The sequence below is a fragment of the Amblyomma maculatum genome, chromosome 7 (genome assembly GCF_055883805.1).
Source record: "Amblyomma maculatum isolate TAMU_Amacu chromosome 7, ASM5588380v1, whole genome shotgun sequence".
Lineage (NCBI taxonomy): Eukaryota > Metazoa > Arthropoda > Arachnida > Ixodida > Ixodidae > Amblyomma > Amblyomma maculatum.
Window position 1 is genome coordinate 48737408 of NC_139350.1, and position 24450 is coordinate 48761857.

Below are 24450 nucleotides of genomic sequence, written 5' to 3' on the forward strand. Positions count from 1 at the left end.
GGCAAACCACCTACTCTCTCGAACCTCCGCCCCATTTCTCTCACGTCCTGCGTGGGAAAACTCTTGGAGTATGTAATTCAGACCCGTCTTCTTCGTTACCTAGAAGAACATCACCTACTTCCAGACACGATGTTTGGTTTTCGACCACACCTTGCGGCCCCAGACATCATGCTCTTGCTCAAGCATCAGGTGCTGACACATAGCACTTTGGACACCAAAGTCATAGTTGGTCTAGATGTCGCGAAGGCCTTTGACAATGTCCGGCATGAAGCTATTCTGCAGAACCTCCAGACCCTATGGGTGGGACAACGAACTTATGCATAAATACGCGACTTTCTCACGAACCGCACAGTGCAACTTGACACCGGCTCAGGAGATCCTTCCACCATCTCTCCTGGAAGCCGGGGTACACCCCAAGGCTCAGTGCTTTCCCCCCTCCTGTTCAATATTGCGCTGCTTGGCCTGCCCAATCTTTTGGCAGATATTCCCCACTTGCACCATAGCCTATACGCCGACGACCTCACTCTGTGGATTACACACGGCAGTGACGGCCAGATCGAGGAGACTCTGCAGACAGCCATCGATCGCGTTGGCACCTACCTAGCCACAGTCGGCCTATCCTGCTCGGCCACCAAGTCTGAATACATCATTGTCCCAACCCAGGGAAGACGCCCCAGATCGCCTCCGGCATCCTTCAATCTGCAAGTACAGGGCACTCCCATACCCCGTACCGACCGAATCCGTATCCTGGGCCTTCATCTACAAGATAATGGAGGAAATGCCACTACTCTTCAGCGAATAGATCAATCTGTAATCCAGATCAGCCGCCTGCTCAAGAGAGTCGCCAACAAGCATAAGGGCATGCGCGAATCCAACCTTTTTCGCCTCGTACAAGCCTTCGTTTGTACGCGCATTGCCTATGTTGCCCCTTACCTTCGCCTCACGCGAACAGATCGGGAACGACTTGATGCATCACTGCGCAAGGCATACAAGACAGCATTGGGTCTACCCATGTCCACTTCCACCGCCAAACTGATGACCCTCGGGATATCCAACACAGTCGACGAGCTGATTGAAGCGACTCTAACTTCTCAATATGAGCGCCTCTCGCTGACACATGCGGGCCGTGCAGTACTGAGCCAGGTAGGAATCACTCCTCTGAGGGCGAGTTCTACGTATATGGACCTCACGCCTGAGCAGAGACTCAGTCTTCGTATACCTCCGCTTCCCAAACGTATGCATCCAGAGTATCATACAGAGCGCAGAGCCGACCGAGCCTGGCAGCTCCACAAACGTTTTACCGGTCGCCCCGACGTTACGTACACAGATGCCTCCCACCACCCCTGTCGCCCCGCTATGGTTGCGGTTGCATTGGCACCGCACCGAAATTGGCACAACGCCTGCAGCGTCCTCAACGCCGCAACTGTTACCACCGCAGAAGAGGTTGCCATCGCGTTAGCTCTGACCGTCCCCTCCACCAAAGTAGTCGTTAGCGATTCCCAACAGGCAATTCGTAACTTCGATGCAGGTCGCATATCCCGACAGACACACACTATCCTCCGATCTCTCCCCTTATCGTCTACACCTCGTCTTCTCATATGGACCCCAGCTCATGAGGCGTTCAGCGGGAACGCACAGGCGCATGCTCTAGCCCGAGAACTCAGCTACCGGGCGGAGCACCCTCCTCAGCCTGCCGCTTCCTCTGACACTCCCCAAGGCACTCATTCACGCCTTGCCTTGTTACATACACGGACATCCTCCTGCATTATCGGCTCTAACGGTGTCTATACCCCCCTGCACACCGGGAACTATCCCGGCGCGAGGCCGTCCATTGGCGCAAAATACAAACGGGAACCTTTCCCAACCCATGGCTATATAGCAAAATTTTCCCAAATCTTATTGCACCTAGCTGAAAACACTGCTCACAACCGGCCAAATTCATTCACATGGTGTGGACATGTATACGACACAACGCAGACAATACAGCTACGAGGGATGCGTGGGAGTCCCTCCTGCGTACCACCGAGCTCGCCCAACAGCGCCAGCTCTTTTTGCGCGCATTGGAGGCCGCAGAGTCCCAAGGGATCCCTGCTGATCCTCTCTAAGCAGTGCAACCAGTCTTTCGGCTGGTTCCCCTTCTTTGAGAGAAAATAAAGAGTTTATCATCATCATCATCATCTAAAATACCATATTTGTTGTGCCTGCCCATCCGCTTCATAGAATGGCTATTTCGCGCAGTTCTCGACAGCTCATTTTAGAGGAGAATGTCCAAGCGATTGTCCTTTGTCTTCACTTTTTCCACTAACGCTCGTCCCTTATTATATGAACATCATATCTTATCAGTCCACCTGCTCTTTCAGTATCAACTTGTAATCGCGTTCTTTAAGATACTGAATAGCAGCTTGCAGTTCCAGTTGGTTAATCCATTACTACTCTCGAACTATAACTCTACAATATTTGCCGCGAATAACAATTTATTGCTCCCGAAATTCGTAATAATATGGAAAAATGACATCTTTTGCAAGCATTTCATTCTGGAACTTGTTGCCTTTAACACTGAAAACTTATATGTACTTGCCCACATTTAGGAATAACTTGAAGGAATATGTGTTGAATTGCTGATGTTTTATATTTATTATGTCTAATACCTGTATTAGTGCCTTTGTTTTTGTGTAAAAATACTGATTTGCCTAATTCCTCTGTTAGTGTCTTTGTGTTTGTGTAAAGTACTGATTTGCCATGTTTTGTATATTATAACCTTTCGCTAACTTTGCTGTTATTATTTATTTTGTCGTAGTGATCTTTCGAGGATCCCAGTGCAGTCTTATGACTATGGGACCTTCGTCTGTATTTTTATACACTTTGTAAATAGTTCAATCTAATAAACTTTCACTTTAAAAAAAAATTATATCCCCTAGTGCACGGTTCAGAGTCAGCTCAAACATTCAAAGATATAGCGCCTTTATTTCCCACAAAATAAGTTTACAAAATTGTCGGTGTTCTCGAGAAGTCAGACCCATGCAGATATTGCGCTTTCCTTCCTTTATAAACAAAATGAGAAAATATTCTTTAAAAGACGCCGAATGAAAAGGTGGTGTTAAATGCGCTAGGGCGTGTAGTAGAGCCGCAATACTTGTTTAGCTCTTCAGCTTCAGGTTTCGTATCTTCTCTGCCTCGTTGGGTTCCGGCAACTACGGCCACCTGCTCTGGAAAGGATGTCATCGCCCCAATAGAGTAAACATTTTAGGTTTTTGTTTCCAGTGACCATCCGCTACCAGCAAGCAGAATGGTTGCCTGCAGCTACTCCTTCTGATTAGTGCAGGCTAGCACTGATCAGGCGTTCACGACTTCGTGGCGTCCACGAAGTCGTGGATGCCACGACTTCGCTTCTCTTATACGGAAACATAAACTTCTGCTGTCGTGACACGAAGGAGTCTTGTACTTTTCATTTGTATAATTGAGTCTCTTAAGCACAGTTGTGCTTCGGCGGCAGAAACCTCTCGTGCAAAGCAAGCACGAGGAATCTTCTGATTCAATTCCGAGTCTCGTTGAGCGGAAAAAGAAGTGGTTCAAGCAGAGGACGGACATGGTACAGAGCTGATCGCGCTTCTCAAGCACGCTTGAGCGGGGTGCGGGGAAGACCTTTCCAGTAATTCCAATATGCCACCGAGCGGCCATGCAAAGCCCCCTGGAAAGCGCAATGCCAACGCGCTCGAGTCTCCCCGACTCTGCTGGTTCCTAGGCGGACTTTTATTCTTTATTCTTTATTGAATGATTACCCCGCTTAGCCGAGGCGCTACTGCAGGGGGGTTACAGAGTGAAAAAAACATATCTTCATTTATGGAGCACACTTGATGACTTGAAAGCCGATTCCATTCTCTGCCATCTCGGCGGTCCTTGCTGCGCTGCTGCTTCCCGCTGATTTTTTTTAATCATGTTGTGCCCTTCATTCCTTTGCATCGTGTTTCACACTGTGGTATTTCTTTCTTATTCCATGGATCATCAACCGACACGAAAAGTCCGACGTTCGCCCCTTGCAGCTCTCCGTGGCAAGTGCGCGGTTGCGCAATGCGAAAAAACCCTTTTCCTCCTCTCCGCGCAGACGCGCGCACCTGAAATGCAGCGACGGAGCTCCACCGTGGTTACGGCGCGTCTGCTGCTGAAGTGTGTGCCACGCACGACGACCTTGACTTACGGGTCGTAGTGAAGATTTCGCTTTAAAAGTCACGAAAAATTGCACTAAGTCTAGAGCTAACCATCAAAGCAATCCGGAGCTCGCTGCGTTTTGGAACAATGTGCACGAGAAGACGCTTGATGGCAGAATGGAGCGGTAAAGCATGCCAATCCGTTTGCCAGCCGACGACGCGGGACGCGATCGCTCCGTTCTCCCATCATGCTTTGCGCGGATCCGCCAGGGATGGCGCGGGGGCTGCAATTTGTGGAAAAATCTAAAATTGTCATTGCGGCCACCATGAAGTAGAAGCAATACGCCCGTGCCTGTGCGGTTCACATAAATATTCTGGGGCGCGGGAGCGCTGGTATTATGAAAAGAGGTCGACGGCTGCCTTCCGGTTTTCCTTTGCTTCTTCCGCAACAACGGCGCTCAAACACTTCTGTCGACACGGCCTCTTATACGACAGTGGCAAAGGCAAAGACGTTCTCCTTCTTCTTTAAACCTAACTATACATACTCACTCTAGAAAAGAGTGATCGGCTAGGTGTTCTAATATTCCTGAGAGAAACACTTGATGATATAGAGGACGAGACAGGGTGCGCATATTTAGTGGCATTTGGCTTGCGAAATACAAACGGCAAATACACTATATTACGCTACAAAGTGCCGTTTTCTTTCTTTAGGAGATCTAACTTGACAGAAAGCCTCGATAAACTCGATAAGCCTGGTGAAGCGCACGCGAGTCAGCTTGTGCATGTTGGATCAACAGTGAAGCGACGAATTGTGAGGAATGCTTGCAAACGATAGGTGTCCGAAACGTGCCCTGAATTCCTGCTCGCTAAAACAGTTAGGGCATGAACATCTTTGTGGGAAAGCTCTGCCAATAAGTCAGCCAGAAAAAAAAAAAACACCTATATTACAAGAAACGTCTAGATATTGATATCGTAACAATCATCGTCCACGGGGTGGAAGCCAAGTGGAGCTAACATCGCAGACGACATTGGCATTATGATGATGATTAAAACTTTATTTTCCACCGAGTTAGGAGGCCCCCTACTCCCCGCTCCTTGCACGCATGCCTGAGGAACGGGGGCTGCAACCTCCGGGGTATCATACGTCGTTGTGACGTCAGCGGCCCATGGTTGCTAGGCTAACAAGCTGTTTGAGAAATGATCTATAAAATTCATTTTAAAATATATACTGCACCGAATGAGCTCTAATTTGAAGGAATTATAATTGGTGTAGGGAGCTAAATTCAATAATCCGTTTATGCTCAATTTTTATGTAATTGTCCCTTTTAAGCATATAAGCAATTTATTCCCTCAGTTTATTCCCTTCTATGGAATATTAGCAAAACAAAAACAAAAACAGGGCAACTAGACGCTACAGGGGCGAAGGAAGCCTGATTGCTTTTCTTCTGTGATCTTCTCCGGATAGATAAAGGAGATGAAGCAAGTTGAGTGTTCTGGTAAAGCATAATAGTCGATGTGCCTTTCGTGTGAGGCTGGTGATAATAGGCTCGAAGACCTAATACGTCGCCACCCTTCGGCAGCACCCGCATGGCAAACTAACTTCCATTAAAAAGAGCATGACTGCAGTACAGTTGATAGGAACCGCAAAATTAAAAGCGCGGAAAGAACAGGATGGAGATATGCAAACTTCTAAAGACGATAATAACTGTCTGCGGTTTAATTGGGATAAGTGGCGTTGAATGCTGCTGGGTAATGCTTTCCTAGGGAGCGATGTGTATAAATTTTAAATTCATAAATTATAATAAACTGCACTTAGACCACAGTCTAGTCTGGATATCTTTAAGCTTACCTACAGTCCACCGATTTGGCAAGAACACATTTCACCGGCTGCAGCTGTCGAAGCCTAAGCGAATTTTAACTATAGCGAAAATGACGCGCTCTGACCGGCCGTCGTTTTTGGTGTAAAAGAAAGAGCTGAAGCTACCACACAACTAGTAAGAGTTACGTTGTCCCCAAATATCGCTAGTAAATTTATCTGCGAGAGGCGCTTATTTGTGTGCAGCCTGTGAGAAGCGGAGCGCCTGCGCACAGTGCCAGCAGCAACTAGCTGCGCCTTTCGGCTGTTCCCTCGAACGTCGTAGAGCGCAGGCAAGTTGAACAGTGGGTGCGATATGAAGAAATATTTTAATGGAACTGCGCAGGAGGTCTGTTGCGATCCCTGCCACACTCAGCTCGGGAGTGATGGGGGTTATATTTTATGAAGAATGATGTTCTTAGTTATTCGTTATTTATTCATTCATTTATTTAATTTTTTTTTACAATACTGTTAGCCTTTACGGGCTGTTAGAGGTTGGGAAATGAAGAGAAAATACACATGAAGGCACGCACATTACTACAAGAAATACAATTCTAGTTTTTTCTCGAAAGCCTCGGCTGAGCTTGTGTTATAAAAAATGTGGGGGTTCAGGTTATTAAATTCCACAATGGTTTTCGGGAGGAACGAGTGCTTAAACAGGCCCATTCCAGGTGTGTGGCTAATGGCAATTAAGTAATTAGTACGGGCTGATAATCTTGTTGGGGGTCTGATATACAAAGTAGAGTCTAAGTTAAACTTATTTTTATGGAGCATATTAGGAGCTCGTAGGTTAATGGACTCCGAGATGCTAAGCGATGACAAGAAAGGAGGCACTTTCTTCAAACTGTACACGTTTTTTTTAAGTTGTTCACGTTCGGTCGGCGGGTGCGACCCGCTTAAAAAACTGAACATCTCTCCGGAAGTTAAACGGGCGGCGCATTATGTCCGGGAGCGCTCCGCACTGGGGTTCGAGCTCAGGTGCAAAGCGGCTTGCTAAAATGTTTTTCGGCCGACGAGCGCACTAGCACTGCTTTGCCTGTTGTCTTTGGCGGCCATTCCGCAGAGGTGCAATTTCTTGCCCGCTAACAATAACCACGTCCTGAGAAACCCAGCTCTTCGAGCGGCCCAGAATGCTAACCTACCGACATCGCATTCTGTTATTTTGCGCAAAAAAACACGACACAAAGAAACGAGCGCTTGTCCTGTTTACCTCGTTTCTTTGTGTCGTGTTTTTTGCGCAAAATAACAGAATGCTTAGGCACCAACTAGCCTGCAAAAGCGTACTCGCAAGTTATACCGACATCGACTGCTGGCGTGTGCGGCATCCTCGCTACGTGCTCGTAGCGGGACCTTTACTCAAACTACCATCGCTCCTTTGATTAATTTTACATCACTCAGTCGAACAGGCTTCTGCTAGAAGCATCTACCAAGCATTTTAGCTCTAAGAAAAATTTCTTCTTATTCACTAGCCGACTCTACCCTCTCCAGGGCGAAGACCTCTCCCACATTACTCCAATAACCCGGACTTGAGCAAGCTGCATCCACTTGACCCGTGCGAACTTCTTAACCTTCATAACCTCATCTGCCCATGTAACTTTCTGCCGATCCTCTCCCCCCCCCCCCCCCCCCCCCCCCCCCCCTGCTACACTTTCCTTCCCTTGGAATCCAGTTTTTTACCCTAAGCGACCATTGATTATCCTCTCTCCGCACTACATATCCCGTCCATACCCATTTCTTCTCAATTTCCACAAGAATTCCAGTAACTTGAGTTATTTCTCTGACCCCTTTGCACGCTCTGTCTCTCTGAATGTTACCCCTACAATTTTTGGTTCCATAGCCTTCTGCGTAGTCCTCATTAAGTAGAACTCTCTTGGTTAGCCTCCACGTTACAGCGCCATAGGTGAGTACACATTAGATGGACCTGTTGTATACTTTCCTCTTGAGTGTTACCGGTGCTGCTAGTCACAGTCTGCGAGTGCTCGCCAAATGCGCTCCATCCCAATCTTATTCTCCTTGTTGTTTCCTTCTCATGGTCTGGGACTGCGGTCACTACCTGTTCCAGTAGTCATATTCGCCTACTACTTCCAGAGTTTCCCTACCTAACGTAAACTGCTGTTCCTTCCCCAGGCTGTTGAACATTACCTTAGTCTTCTGCATATCGGTTTTCTAGCCTACCTTTCTACTTTTCCTGTCTAGGTCATCGACCATGCTTTGCAGTTCATTATTTACCGAACGTCTGGCTCACCACTGCAGGTTTTAAAAAATATGGATCAGAGTAATATTTGCCAAAATAACGATTTTCACTAGCGACGTCAACTCTCCAGGATTTAGCGTTTTCTTAATCTGTTTGGTGGTCTAATTCTCCACTGCATTCATGTTTGGGACATGAAGCTTTGCGAAGATTAGCTGCGCGTGATCAGTTTTTCAACGCGCGTATACGGCCAATCATCATCAATGGTCATTATTGTTTATCACCATTATCGCGATCGCCGCGCCGCTTTTTTTTTTCGATTTCGCAGGAGCGAGAATGCATGTGACCCAGAAGGTTTTCATGGTGTGATGAAATTCTTGAGAAGTTTAAGGGTAGGTCCTACCTGACATTTTATTTATAAAGTGGGCCATACTCTAGAAAAATATCATACAAAAAATACCAAGGCTATCACTTGTGAAAGTTTCCTGCCACAAGCTGAAATTGTGTCAAAATACGTGAAAAAACAAACCCGTCCCAGACCGCGAAAGAAGCATAAGTGTTATATTCCTCTCGAAGTATTCCTTTGCAAGGTCTGGCTCGATGAGTCTGTGAGGTCTACGAAGAGGTGATCTCCTCTGGACTGTGTGATGCACATGCATTCTGAGCAATCAAATGTGGCAGAATGTATTCCGGCAGCTTTTATTACTTATTTCACTGCCTCCTTGCTTCCTACTTCCACAGGACGCCTCGCGTGTCCAGAGTGAAGCGCCACTATTGCCGCTGCCCTCAAAACGTATTTGTGACGAGTTTAGTGATGACACGGAAGGTATACTTGAAGTGCACAAAGGGTATGAAATGAACATTCTGCGTAACAAGTATTCCCTAGGTGGCGTCACCTTCTCTCAATGGGGGATTCCCTCCCTTATGTAAGCAAAGGTGCAGAATACCATGCTTATCACGCGAAAACACACTTGTAGCCTCCTAAATCTGCATCATCACACATTGCGTGATTTTCTATCATATTCCCAACATACTACTCTTTGATTTCATGGTTGTCAAGGTTTGGTTGTCAAGGTTGTGTCGCTTTAGTCTACACGACGCTGAGGGAAAACATTTTAATATATTTGGTACTTTTTGTGGCTCTAAAAAACACAACGCACGTGGCCTGATGACGGCGAGAAATGGCTTGATCCGATGAGGGGTAACAAGTTTCCTGCACCATGCATGCTACGAAAAGCTCAACAGAGAGGTAGCTAAAAAATGTGTTTCTGCGGAAACTTTCAAGAACCCAAGAAATTTGTCACTAATTGCTCCTCAAAGCAAACTAAAGACTAAATCAGGAGGCGATGGTATTTTTTTCTTATTGAGTAACAATAGTCTGTTGGGGCACTGCGATGTTTGCCGACTGCTTCTTATTCAGGATGGACCGGTGAGATCTGCTTCCTGTGAATCATGGGCGATGGTCAATAGCGCTGCCCAGTGCTGACACAACGTTGCACCTTCGCAAATGAAGGTCTGAAATAGTGCCTTTAACCTCTTTATTCTACTTTTTTTGCGCCCTTTTTTCTTCTGTCCTCTTTCCTCTTGCAGTGCGAGCTGCATCTCTCCATGTTTAAGCGGTCTCCTCGAATATCAAGTAAGGCAAGAGGAGATCAAGGAATGTAGCCACTATAAGAGCCTCCCTTGAGTCCGAGTAGCTGCGTTCCACTTTGCAAGGGACAGGCAACTGAAGGATTCTAAAGGGGCGCTGCGGACGCCAGAGGACAGTCCTTTCTTCAAGCGGCTCCACGTAACTGACTGGGCGGGCCGACTAGCTGTCCTCATTTGTGTGCCCTTGCTCCGTCTGTGCACGAAAGAAACTTCCTTTGCGCGTGCGGAGCGCTTTCTCGCTCGTCCTGTGACGCGGTTAACATAAGTAGACATTTCTAGGTTACAGTCAGCCGATGCTGGCGGCGATTTTGCGGGTCTTGGCCATGGCGTGCAGTTGAATTTCTAGGTCATGGCGCAGCAGCAAGGACTAGCCGTGATCTTCCGGAGATGTTCGGGCGAGGAACTGTCGGGCAGGTCCAGAATATGTGATGTACGGCGACTGTATCGCCGCATTTGCTGCACTCCGGCCTGAAGCTGTCCGGATGTACGTGGCTAGTACTACTAGCTGAGGCGGGATTTAGATTAGAGTGGTTGGCTGCTCCGTAGTGAGATCTTTCTGCGGTAGGGAGTATATGAGTATATAACTCTTTCTATACCTTATAGTGTTTGGTTATACCGTGGTTGGTGTGTAGGCGTCCTAGGTCACGCGGGCGCTCTAGTCGATGCTCCAGCTCGGCCGATATATGCCCGAATAATAATGTGGCTGCCTTGTTTATTGGCTTTGTGGTTGAAATTGTCTAACAAAACTGTTTTTGGTGCGCCTGCCCATGCGCTTCGTGAATGAGTATTTCGTGCAGTTCTCGACAGTCCATTTAGAGGACATCACCCAAGCGATTGACCTTTGGCTTCAAATCGTGTGTCTTACTGCGCGGTTTAATGTCCACCGAGAACTGTGAAAGTTGGAGAGATATTGCGCCTTCCTTCCCCAAAAACCAAATTAGAGAATAGTTTTAAAAATCTCGGAATAAAAAGGCGGCGTTAATGGCGCTATGGCGTCTACTCTTAAAGCCGAGCTTGAGCATCCCCCAATCAAAACCGTCAAACTCCGTACAACTTTCCTTAACCATGCTTAATAATTTTGCTCGCATAACTAGGTTTATTCCATAATTATACCAAACCAATTTGTTCTTGTTATGAATAACCGCGTTTATATGAATACGACAAGAGCGCATCGTATTATCGCCTCATGTAAACGAGCGTAATGCGCCAGGAAAGCGCATCGCGTTATTTCGCCGGACTAGGGCAGATCGAGAGGGGGAAGTCGACTATCGTCGTGCAAAGAGCAGCGAATCGTATTGCGAATGGTGGGAAGGCACGCCAGTGCTCACTTTCGGTTAAATCTGGCGCGCACTGGCGGCGTACAGACGGCCGATGGTACGCAGCATGTCGGACGACGGGGCGTGTGCTGGACGTGTTCTCTTATTTCGTGAGGAAACAACAGTATTTCTCGCAATCATAAGCGGCATTAACATCGGTCAGCTACTCGATTGAGGATGGCAGCGCAATGAAGCGCATTACCAAGTCATCCAGAAGAAATTGAAATAGTTCGGCCGTACAGTTCCGATTGGCGTACGGCCATCACGTAACCTCCACAGCACTTCTAACCGCCTTTGTGGCTCTTAAATTTGGCTACGCGTACCCCGATGTTACTTGCTATCTCTGGCTAATCGCGGCCGGTAAGCCGTCTCCTTCTGCGTTTACGGCTGGTGTATTCCCAACAGAACGCTACCCTGTGATGCCGCACGCTTGTGTCGATGGACGGTGAGATACTTGACCGCGGTACACTAATTGTCTAGGGCTTTGAAGCGTTGAACTGTCGATGCAAGCGAAAATTTTTTTAAAGCAGGTATTCTTTTAACACTTAGCTTCCTCCATATATCCGAGCTCTGTTAGAGCGCTCTGGGAACGCTTCTTCAAGCCTTCACTATATTAAAATCCGTTTTAAAATGAACTCCTTGTTTTAAAATTTATTCGTTGCTAGTCCACCCTGAAGCACGTGCGGTAGCACGCAAGGGCGCCTTGCTGCAGTCTATCGTATCCGAGGGCAACGCTGTAGTTGTATGTAGGACATGGTGTATAGCTAAGACGTGAGCCTTAGTCGACGCCGCTAAAATATTAAAAAATGAATTAAAGAAATGCTGCAGTGAGATGCTTGAGGCATGCATATTCTAGGCAATATACCGCAGGTATCGCAAGACCGAAAAAAGACGCCGTCCGCTGCAGCGGAAAACGCCGTGGCAACGCAACCAGAAGTAAGCGACAAGTTTCGCTCCTACTCAAAAATGCGACGCTGAGCGGCGCCACCCACTTGACGGGGCACATGTAAACGATAGGGCATCGTCTTATCGAGATGCCCTAGGAAATACGATGCGCTGCCGTTGCATTCATATAAAAGGAGTTCGATAATAATCACGCAGCGAAAAAGAAAAGGCTGCCTTCGAACGCATCTGCCGCGCCAATGTGTCTCGCTTGTTGTCTTGGCCCGGCGTACGTATTTCCCTCATCTGTTTACGCGTGCTGCCCGCATCTTTGTGTCACATTTTGCTTCTTCATTTCCACCGTGTTTTATTCATATTGCAGAAGGCTTCTCATCCGAAGGTTGTTGACCGACTCTAGCCGGGTTTTGATTTGGACGAAATGCGAAAACGCACGTCGTGCCATGGCTGCACGTGAATGAACGCCGCTGGTTGAAACTAGAGAAAGTTACTTCTCCACTTTTTCTGGATATCAAGTCAGATCTGCTGCGTGGTAGGACATCTTCTCCCTGAGAGAATTCGACGCGATCAGCAATCAGGTCGCATCATGCGAACCACCCATGGTGTGGCGGTGTCTCACGTCGACAGAGTCAGAAATTGCTTCCACAGCTGTTCACGGCAGGCTATCACTAGACTGACTGACCGATTCGGCCGTCTATGAGTTCTGGGCACATGAGCATTGCCGCCTGTCGATGGCTTCAGGAACAGCGTCCTCATTGTGTTCGTGGAGGATAGGGTGCGGTAGTTAATTGACCGACTGCAGAGAGCCGCTGTGTCTGTCAAAGTGCGCGGCAGGGATACCAGCGTAGTGGCGTCTTTGAAAGGGCGTCTCATTTTTGCTTTGCTATCCCTGCGCAAAGATTAAGGCACGTGAGTAGTGCGCAGTGTCACACTTTGGACAATGACCAGATTTATCTACGCGCCCATCATCATTTTTGCTGGATCAACCTGTATCTTGTCGTAAAAAGAGGCCGTTTCATGGCGTTTTCGTGGTCATTTGATGAATGCCGTATACGCCTCTGGAATAAATCGAAATGACTGGGAACTAGCGAATATCTAAATGAGCCACTTAAGGTTATAGATCAAAGGGGCCCTTGGAATGGGTGTCAGAGGGCTCAGAAGCAGTGATTTTCCTCTTGTAATCACGTATGTAAATCAGACACGTTCATATACCACTAGCCTCGGCTGGTCGCCCGCATAACACGGATCGGAAAAAGAACTAAACAAGGGTAGAGGGAGAGCACCAGTTCGCAAGTGATTAAAACGTTTCGATAAGTGCCCCTGTCCAAATGGTGGCCCGACTTGCGGATTGAGGGTCCCCATTAACCCCTGTTCAGTTCCTGGACGAAATAGACAATCGTTTCTCCAGGTAACTATCTGTGTGCGCCGTTTCGTTAGTAATAATGGTTTTAGGCACTCAATGGCAATGACTCAATTAATGACTTGAAACGGCAGTTTAGGGAGACAGATCCTTGCTTCCTCAATGGCGAGGCTAATGATCTTACAGTTATTCATCCCAGCAGCGGCAGCCGCTTTTCGATGGCGGCAAAAAGCCAGACGCCCGCGAGCTATGCAAGTTCATTGCAAATTAAAGGACCCCAGGTGGCCACAATTTTTGGAGCCCTCCACTACGGGTGCTCATAGACTGATTCGCTTTGGGACGTTAAACCCCACAAACCAACCCAAACCTTCGTTATAGTCGTAACCTGGGTTCGGATCTTCTGTCGATCTAATGATATCCTAGGAGTGGATTGGAAAATTGAGGTGGGCGAGAAATATATGAAACCACGCCGCGAACAATGCAAGAAAAAGAACACAGGCGGACAAACACTCGATATTTGACTCATTTTGATCCGTACATCAGATGGACCTGTCTCATTCTATATGTGACTCAAAACTCGCGCTCTTGTTTTCGAAGTGCTAGGGTCAAAATTTGCTGTGCCCGCATTTTCGAAAGAATGATAAATAAACCAGCTTCCTATTACAGAGGTATTTAACTAATTCTCAGTTTCTGGATGTTGCTCATTTAAGAAAAAAAATGATTTGTGGAGCCCCTTCTTATAGCTCGCAAAATAAATGGTGTTACGGAGTAAAAAGTCATCAATATTCTCTCCCTAGCATGAAGAACAACACCCTGAAGGTTTTCTGAAAACATTTGCAATTCTCCACGGCTGAGCATGACAGGAAAGGTTTTTTGACGTAGGTGCCAGGCGAAATTTTAATCTCTTTCCTCTCTGTTTTAGTTCTCTCCAAATCCTGGCTAGCAGACAAGCGAACCCTCCTTCCGCCTCCCTCTCAAGCTACAGACAGAGTTCTAGCGTACGCGAAAATCAAACTGCCATCTATATTCCTCTTACTGACCAGAAACGAGAGACGCCGGCTTTTATCTACCAATCCTGTCTTAGACTTACTCAGCGCCAAGCTGAAGTGCTTGAGCCCAGTTGGTGGACGCGGCACCACGGGTTAGCAGATAGCAAAGTACTAATAAACAGTTAGGGTAAGGCTCTTTGGCGAAATATGCGCATATTCTACGAAAGGCGCTGGCTGAACCACAATGTGCTGCTGGTACTTGCGAAGGTTCTCTTCTCTTTCCCAGGATTCATACGCGGCTTCGTGCCCTCGCCCTGAAGCTTACAAATCTGAATAAGGAAGAGGCGCTCATAATATATAAGCAGCGTTATGAGATGCTCAAACTGCGCATTCGGCCGTTCGTTAAGGCTCAGAGCAGAATAAGCGTATGACAGGAGAAGAGGCACAGCCACTGCAGTAACTATACATCCGCAAACACACTCTTTCTTCATAAATGGTGGTTGCCATGACCAAAAGTCAGAATCATCGCTATGTAGCGAACCCATATCGGCGCGCGCGACTGCGACCGACTCCGAGCCTAACGCTGCTTTTTTAAACTTTAAGCATTTCTAACCTCATGGAACGAAATCCCGTGCGCGCGACTTGTGCGCCAGGTTTGTGCACGAGATCTATCATATTACGCGAGATTTCATTAGTTGCGTTCTTGTTTAGAGTTCCTGCCATCTGCAATCGCACACTTGAACGCGCGCCGAGGAACGCCATGCCACAGGCGAGATAATGCACCCTCCAGTCTTACACTTAACGGAGAAAGTGTGACAGATAATGAGCCTTTACTTCACTTTAAACCAATTATAATTATATGTGGCACTGCAACGAACGCCGATGAGAGCGAAAGGCTAATGGTAAGCGGCATAGAATAGGAGAGAAAGGGTACGTTTTCGCCCTTCTCCTCTTAAGAGACATATAAGAAACCCTCTAATTTTCTGATGCTTATCCCGCAAATGACTCGCGAGTGGTTGAAAGTAAACGGAAATGTCATAAAATAAAGCTTAAAGGCGCGCTGACAGCTGTCGTTCGATGTAATGCCGTTTTACCCTTCTGTGAATAATAGACAAATCTTTCATTCAGCTCGCGAAGTGTTACTGCCCAGGGAGCGCAGCATATTACAAAAACGGGATAAATCGGATCCGGGAATCTCCTTCCGCCGAGAGCGACCTCCATTATGAAATGTGCATATGAGGCAACAAGAAAATGGACGGCGGAGCGTCGTCTGCAATGAAGGATGCAATATCAAAGGGCATGTCTCTTTTACCTTTATGAACGATAGAGACAGCGGTCTTCGCTCATGCAGAAGTGCTTGATGAATATGTTAATGCACAGAAACAATATAGAGTAAGGTATGCGTTCTTCGGCATAGTTAAAGCACCGTCACAGCAGGCTGCACGGTGGGGGTCATTAGCTTATCGACTCACTTATATTTCGTATCACTCCGGCGACGACGCCAGCACGACCAACGGTCACCCATCGCCTCAGTGTGTGTGGTTTTCGGTCCCGTGGAGCCGGCATAACTGACCAGCGGACGGTGGCCCGAACGGTTTTGGCCAATCGGAGGCCGAGACTCGTCGCCCGATAAGTTATTGACCTGAACAGCCGCGCTTGTTCTGTAGCTAACTGGGCTCAAAAAGGGAAAACAAGTGAGGCTACACTTTCTATGTTGCCCCTTCGTATCAGAAATGACTTCGGCCAAAAATATCAGTCGGCGCCGATCCTCAGGTCCGTTCCTCGACGAGTAGACCTATAGCGCTAGTACGTGGAGTTCGCTGCAGTTTCGGTGATTACAGAGCGCGCATTCACAAGCTTGAAAGGTTGCATGTGGCCATCCAGTGTAGTTTATAGGCTATAGAGACCCCACATCGACGACTGCTTACGTCAAAAATAGCGTGCACATTGAGCGGGAAGTGTCGGTGTTTCACTGTCTGTCGAGCAGTCGACAGCTGTCGGTGCCGCTTGTGGCTACCCGGTGCAGCCAGGGAACGTAGCATCCTCTGCGCTTCTTGCAGCGCTGTTGTATCTTGTAAACAAATAAAGGAGCAACTTGTTATATTGTGTAATTCTATCAATTCTGTCCTAGTTTCGGTTTCTTCATGTTTCTGTTTCTATTCTGTGTGATTGTCATTTTACGTGTGGCTTGATGTGATGTGATAAAAACTTTAATTTTCCACCAGATAAGGAGGCCCCCAATCCCCGCCCCGGCACGCAGGCCTATGGGACGGGAGCCGAGACCTCCGCGATCAGAAGCAGACAAAGAGGTCTTAGCTCTTCGTGGCTTCTTCCGCCAGGCGTATGGCTTGTTGCTGTGGAGCAGGGACCACGCTCCGCAGCAGGGCTTCCCAGACTTCGCTACATTTATATTTGTTTTAGCCCCTGGGGAGCTAGCACACTACCAGATGATATGGTCGAGGGTCCTCTCTCCACACAGTTCTGGCATTTATCTTGTTTTCTATCGTCCATCTGGACATAATATGCTCAGACCAGGAATCTGGATTGTGTCGTCATCTGTGACGTAGTCCGTCTCCTTTAAATATCCGGCACCTAATGAATAACCGGGCTTGTCAGCACAGACAGCGGACGAGTGAGGCTCGTTTCGTCTCGGCGGTCGCCTCTGCCCCGCCGCAAAGTTGGCGTGCGTTTATGGGACAGGCTTAGCGAAACAGGGGCACACCAAGTTACATAAGATATTCGATGACATTCGTCAATACGTAAAGGAATGCTTCGCAAAGCATCTTTCTCATTTTCTGAAATTTCTTTTTCAAGTCGCCCAGGGAGGTTTTCGTCTCATATGCCACACCTGCAGAGATGCTGCCTTGGTCACCGCTGAAAATAAGTGAGTGGAACAATTTCCTCCAGGGAACTCTTTCTTCGAGAAGAGGCAAGTGTTTGAGCAACACAAGCGTCTAGTGGCATGTACGAGTCGATGAAGGGCTAGCGTTGCTGACGACATACGAACTCCGTCCTTTTTTTCTTGCTGTCACCGTCCTACGAACGAGGTTGACAAGAGAGGAAGAGCTTTTCTACGTCTATCAAGTGTGTCACCGTAGAAAAAACGTCCCACTATATCAATTTTTGTCACGTTCATAGATATTTTTTGACAACAAATTTGGTTGAAAATTCTGACGTGCAATATCGGCATGCATTGTTTTGTTGAGGTTAGGACTCGCAAACTCGGCATTACAAAAATGCATTCATAATAACCCTGAATATTCTCTACGTTCGCCGAGAAGTCATATCTCAACGGTTCCAAGACAGATGGTTTGAAATAATTTTTTCCCACGATACACGATTTTTTCCGGTTACGGCAGGCCAGCATGGCCCTTGGACTCTGTTCGCGGGCGTACACCCACCCGACCCGTTGATCCAGCAACCGGGTCATCGAACAATTTCATTCAGTCAGTGGCTTCAAACCTTCGAACCTTATTTGACTTTGTCAGGCGGGTCTGCAGCGACCGCCGAAAACTAAAAAGCACCTTTGTTATATAACTTTAGATATGAAGGTAGACGATGTAGGCCGTATCTCAATGCGAGATCGCTACTCTTCTTCGACAGAACTTAGTCACGCTAAGACAGGTATTTACAAAGAAGCTGTTGCACTGCTGCAACTAGACTTCAAAGTATCAACCAACTTGGTCATAAAAGGAAGACGTTTTCAAAGCAGAAAACAATTACAAGGCGAGTCCATTTCAAAATACATCGCTGCTTTACGTGACACCATAATACTATCCGACTACGCATCTCCGGAAAAAATACTTAGGAACAATTTCGTGACAGGAGTGTCTACTTTGAGAGTTCCAAAAACGCTTTTGTTGTAGGAATCCAATCTCACTTCAGCCGCTGCGTCTAATATAGCTTTACAGTATTAGCAATTAAATGCGTCATCCGCAAGCGTTCCTAGCACCAGCTCAATCCTCTGGATAAGTTGCGTCAAACCGTCCACTGTAACAAAGGTTAGCCCCAAGGCAATTTCGCTCTTCTTTTCCTCCACTACAGCCCGCATACCGCCAGCGAAAGCAGCTCCACGAACACAAAGATTCCAAAAGTATGCGTCGCACTCTCAACAAGTCTCTCATAGGATTCGCCTGCATCCGAATGTAACGCCGTTCCCAAGGCCACAACTCGGAATATCACCTGCTTCAAGATGTTTTTTTCAAACGCAACGCCACCATGGACACCTACTCCGAGTACAAGTTTCTTCCAAGTCCAAGAGAGCGGCAAAGAAGCAGACGAAGACAAAAAGCAATAATAAATGCTACCTATTGAGGTGGTCCAAGTCAATGAAGAAAAAACGACAGATGGTGTTCACGGCACTCACCTATTAGGCCAGCCTCGACCGCAAATGTAATCCACCTTTAAAAACCTACCCCGAGAACGCCAGTAAAGTTGAAGACTCAGAACATTGAGCAGCATGCCGCGTAAGCGAGCCGTATCTTCATACGGCTGGCTTACGCGTCACGCTGTTCATACTCGGGTGGTGCTACCCTGGAACAATGCTTGCAACCATCATTCTTGGTGATCCCACAGAAAGCGCAGAATCCTCGCCAGACTAGTGTGATGAGTGATTCTAATGTGTCATTTTTGTCAAGTTCTCAGTGCCCCCTGTTGCTCAGCACCAGTGGTAGCGCCCTGCTGCTGGAGACTAATGCCGGACGGGGTCCGCCCCCAAGGACTCCGCCTTGTGCGTGCCCGTACTGTGTGTGCGGCGGAATGACCAAGTGTTTTGTGTGTACGAGGAGATAGTGGCTGTGTTTGGACTTGTGTGCTTGAAAAAAATCAATGCTCTGTGTTTTCTCTACGGGTGTTTACCTGCCACGCAATGCACGACTTCTAAAATGAAACTTTTCTGTCCCTTGTGTCTATGTGAAATGTCGACGTACTTCAACCTTTTTACCCAACAAAGGGAGAATATCCTATATTGTGTATTTCTATCTATTCTGTTACAGTTTCTGCTTTGTTCTGTTTCGATTTATTTTCTGGAAATTGTGAATGCACTTGTGTCTTGAATGTGGACTGTGTCGACATCTATGATGTAGCCTTTGTCCTATAAAATCCGTCGTTCGGTCTAGACCACTTATCTTTCACAAAACGCTATTTCCAACAAACCGTGATTTTTGAACCGGCCTCGGAATATGAAATATCAGTTTGGAAAACTGCACGTCCTCTGACAATTGGGCTTTCAAATAATTTCTACAAAATATGTTGTCAACCTAATGGAGCATCTCTTGGCGCAGTTGAAGTCAGTTTCAAGTCACCCGGTGTTAATATTTATGAACATTTCTCCTGGGATGCTCAGATAAATCACCCCATCAAAAAACTTTCTAATACAATAAGGCTCATGTGCCAACATTGTTTCACTTTTCCGATTAACATTATGATTTAAAACTGTTTATTCTCCTCAGTACTCAGCTAGGGCGTATTTTAAGGGGAACCACTACTAGTACTGTATTCACGACCTTCATTTGCTGGAGGAACAGGCCATCGGCAAAGTTTGTAAAGCACCTTATTTAAGCCATACGCAGGAGATCGTTACGCAGCTAAATATGGTCAGCGTAAAATCTATGTATAACTACAGAGTTTTAGGAAATGCAGGTTTGAAAGACCAAAAAGGACTAATACCTTGAAACTACTAGCTAACTTGAACAAGCAAAGGCTTATCTACCCGTCTCAAAACCGAGAATTGAAACAAGGAAATTTCATACGTGATAAGAAAAGCAAATGCTAAAATTTGAACTTCCAATATTGCTGAAGAATTTCGCAGAGGACAATACATATATTGAGGATATTCATTGAAGAGGGCGCGGAATAAATATTGTTACCGGGGAACGCATGACTGAATAAATGGTGAGCTCACAGAGAGCGACGACGACCGAGGAACGCATGGACGACGAAGTGTTCTGGAAGAAGACGACGCTGACAGAGTGGATGCAGCACGGCCGCTGAATTCTGCGCCGAGTTCCGCCCATCGTACCGCAAGTTACTTTAAATACATCCTCGTAACATCTTGGTGGAGGCACGGGGTAGACTGAGCCGCGTCGGTTGTCATCGTGACAGTTCCGAGGTGACGGCTGCTGCGGAGCGTCAGGTCGTGTCAAACCTGCGACCTAAATCAAGATATTACTTGTATGTATTTAATGAAACTTGCGCAGCGATGGGCGGAACTGGAAGTGCTCGCTCCTTCTGTATCCAACCCGCCCTTCTCGGACAGCAACCTAGCGACTATACCTCTCATTTAAGCCATCGTCCGTCAAGAGGTTGCCAACTTGGGTTTCCCCTGTTACCGTACCGTGGAACACCAGATTTCGAGCCCCGTCCTTCCCATGGTCGCTTCCGCTACACCCTGCAGCCCCTACATGCCATGTTACCGATATCGCAATCCTGATGAACGGTGCACCATCACTTACCCCAAGTAGCACACATTGCGTGGCCCACCTGGGGCCCGTACGGGCAAGTGGGGCTTAGTCAACCATGATGACGCCCATGAGGGCCCCTTTAGGGATAGAGCGGGGAAGCCCAAATTGGGCTTGCCCCTGCTTTTTCCATCTGGGCATCATATAGACGTGGAAAGGGCCAACTGAGTACATATTCCCACATCTGGCCCTCAACGGTCCCTCTTGGGGAATTTTAGGACCGATGCAAAGAAAATTTGGGCTTTGTGTAGAAAAAGCCTGGGCTAATCTAATTGGGGCTGCGCACTCAAAAGCGCAATAGATCCCGCATGGGCCGTGGGGGGCTACATGCGGCTATGCCCGCGCATTGCCTACATGGGACCCTTGAGGGGTTCTCGAGGGAAGGTCAGACGGAATGCAGACTTCATGCAGAACATTCCTGGGTTGCCTCAAATGGGGCTGCCCACCAAAAACCTAGACAATTTTCACATAGCCTGTAGCTGGGCAGGAAAGTGCTCCTTTTCCTTCTGCCCGCATCGGTCTCTTTTGGGGCACTTTAGGGCACACCGATGCAAATGTGGGCCTAAAGCGAATAGTAGACAGGCTAGCCCAAATGAGGCTGCCCACTGAAAAACTGAATAGGTCCCGCATGGTTTGTATCCGGGCTGAAAAGCAGTCATGCCGCTATGCTGATCAGATTTGTATTTCTTGGGTTGATTTCGGGCAAATGCAGCATATATTCGTACTACATGCGGTGAAAATAAGAGAAGCCCAATTGGGGCTGCCCATGAAAGGCCGCATTGGGCCCCAAATTTGCCTTAGGCGGACTTACCGCTCTGAAACGCCTTCACCCTATCTTTCAGGCACCATTTTATTTATGTACTTCATCTTATACCCACCGCTAATTGCATCTTCTGGATTTCTCACATAACTATTTTATGCATATCCATGCCATGAATAATGACTATCTAGCTTTACTTTAAAATCTACGTTAATTATGCAGTAGTGGCAGAAAATATGCAGCAGAACCTGTTCCGCTTTACGACTATGATCTAACCTACCTCAAAAGTTTTCCGGCATCATTGTTATTCTACACACACCATCGAAATTAATATTGAGATCAACATTTGAGGCGTGATGTGGGCGAGCCCAGATTATTGTAGTGTTGGGAATAATTTTTTCTTGTGTTACTGAGTGTCGAATGCAAGGTAATGAAATAGTTCTCAATGTTTCAGACTTCAAGATTCCTGTAATTTGAGCTGCCCTGAAAATGCCAGATTCAACCCAAGAGGTCAGCACGTGGGCCAGCCCGAAACGAACTGGCCTCAGCAAAGCCCGCGCCGGTACAATGCAGGTATTGGAGGGATTAATCGACTTAAAAATTAAAACCGTGATCAATGGGGCGGCACTGCCTTAATAAAAGTAAGACCCATTATTGATTCCAATATGCTGCTCGCATTCGGCTATGTTCTCAATGCGGGCAGCCCTATTTGGGCTGCCCCCACGGATACATATTGGGGCCAATCGCGGCAAAATTGGGCAGCCCACGCGGGGCCCCGCTGGGTACGTATTGCAAATGCCGCATGGGCCCCGTATGGGCTGCCCCCACGGGCCCAATGCGGGCCCCCACGTCATAGCCCACTTTGTGCTACCTGGGACGTTGGCCGCTACTACGACTACGGCCCCCGCCGTTTCTCGCCTCGTTATGAGCTGCCCCTCACCGAGACCACTCCGCTTCCTCCTGTGTCCGGTCGCTCTCCTTCCCCGCTAGCCGGCCGTTTCTATTCACCTTTTCCTCATCGCAGTCCCTCATCATCCTCCGCCGGCCGCTTCATGCGAAACTAGCCAATACAGCTCCCGGAGCTGATGCTGCATTGGTACCCCGACCTGGAAATCATCTACTGCGCATTTTCTCGCCCTGTAACCTCCTCTCCCTGTTCGTGGATGGTGTTCCTATCTCTGCCCTTATTTACACTGGCGCCCAAGTCTCGATCATAAGCTCATATTTTAGCCGCTGCGTCGAAATAGTACAGGTCTCCGCCGCTTAGCCCACCGTTCGTGTTGCCGATGACAGTAGTGCTGCCGTCACTGGCCTCTGCACTGTTCGAGTCACCATTGCCGGTCGTCACATCCCTGTTTTGTTCACCGTCCTCAGCTTGTTCCCTCACAATGTGATCCTCGGTCTTGACTTTTAACGGCCTAAGCCGCCTTCTTCGTTTGGACCTACTTGTCTGCTGAGAACATCCTCAATCTGCACCCCGCCTTTATTGCAGCGAGTTGATTCGCCAGCCCCCTGACTGCTGTGTATCTACCTCTGTCACCTTTCCGGCCTGTGCCTGCGGTGACTATGTTGCTTGCCCAATAACCGATGTCTTTTTCAACCGCAACGTTGTTCTTCCGAACCTCATTGTAGGGGTTACCCAGAATAGCACCTACCTTGCTATCATGAACTTCATTCTGTCACCCTAAGTTCTCCCCGAAGGAATATCCCTTGCTACCTTATCTCCCCTCACAGACTGCACCATTTGTGCACACACCTGGCTCACCTTCCAGCAAACTTCAAGCACCCCTATTTTTCATCCCAATTACGGGCCCTAATTCCGCGATGATTGCCTGCGACCTTAGCCCTGAACACGCTCAGGACTTATGCAACCTTTTTTTGTCCTTCACCGAGATTTTTGACTTTGCCACCGGTTCTCTGGGCCAAACATCAGTTATGACTCACAGCATTGACACCGGCGATGCAAGGCCTGCACATCGGAGGCCTTATTGTGTGTCCCTTTCTGAGCGCCAAGTCCTCCAGCTGGAGGTGGACAAGATGTTTCCACGATATCATCGAACCTTCGAACAGCCCCTGGGCATCTCACGTCGTGCTTGAGTCCACGTCAGGAAACAAATGGATCGCTCTGGCCACCGAATATGCCACGCGCTACATGGTAACTCTTGCCATTCCAACTAGCTGCACAACTGACGTTGCTGACTTCCTTTTGCACGACATCATACTTCTCCATTAGGCTTCCCGTCAGCTGCTTACCGACTGTGGCCGCTGCTCCTTTTCCCGAGTTGTTGACGAAATACTTCATTCTTTAACCGTTTGGCCCAAGTTCACCACGGCGTATCACCATCAGACGAACGGCCTTAGGGAACGTCTCAACCACACCCTCACCGACATGCTCGCCATATGTGTATCCGTCAGTCACCGCATTGGTGACATTAGTGTGCCATTTGTCACATTCGCCTATAATTCTTCGCGCCATGACACTGCTGTGTACTCTCTATTCTATCTTCTCTTTGGAGAGAGCCTTTACTGCGCTTCGATATTTTTCTTCCCGCCGCTGGCAACGTCACAACGTTTGCCCGCGATACCATCCCCTGAGCCGATGCCACTCGCCAGATTGCTCGTCACAAGCTCTGCGTCTCAAGAAGCGCAAAAACGCCGCAACGACGCTCACCAACATAATGATTGCTATCATACCGGATCTCCGGTGTTGCACTGGCTTCCGTGCCGTCGTGTGGGGTTGTGCGACAAACCTCTGCCACACTACGCAGGTCCTTACCATGTACTACGCCCAGTGATCGGTGTCACCAATGAGATTACACCGCTAGG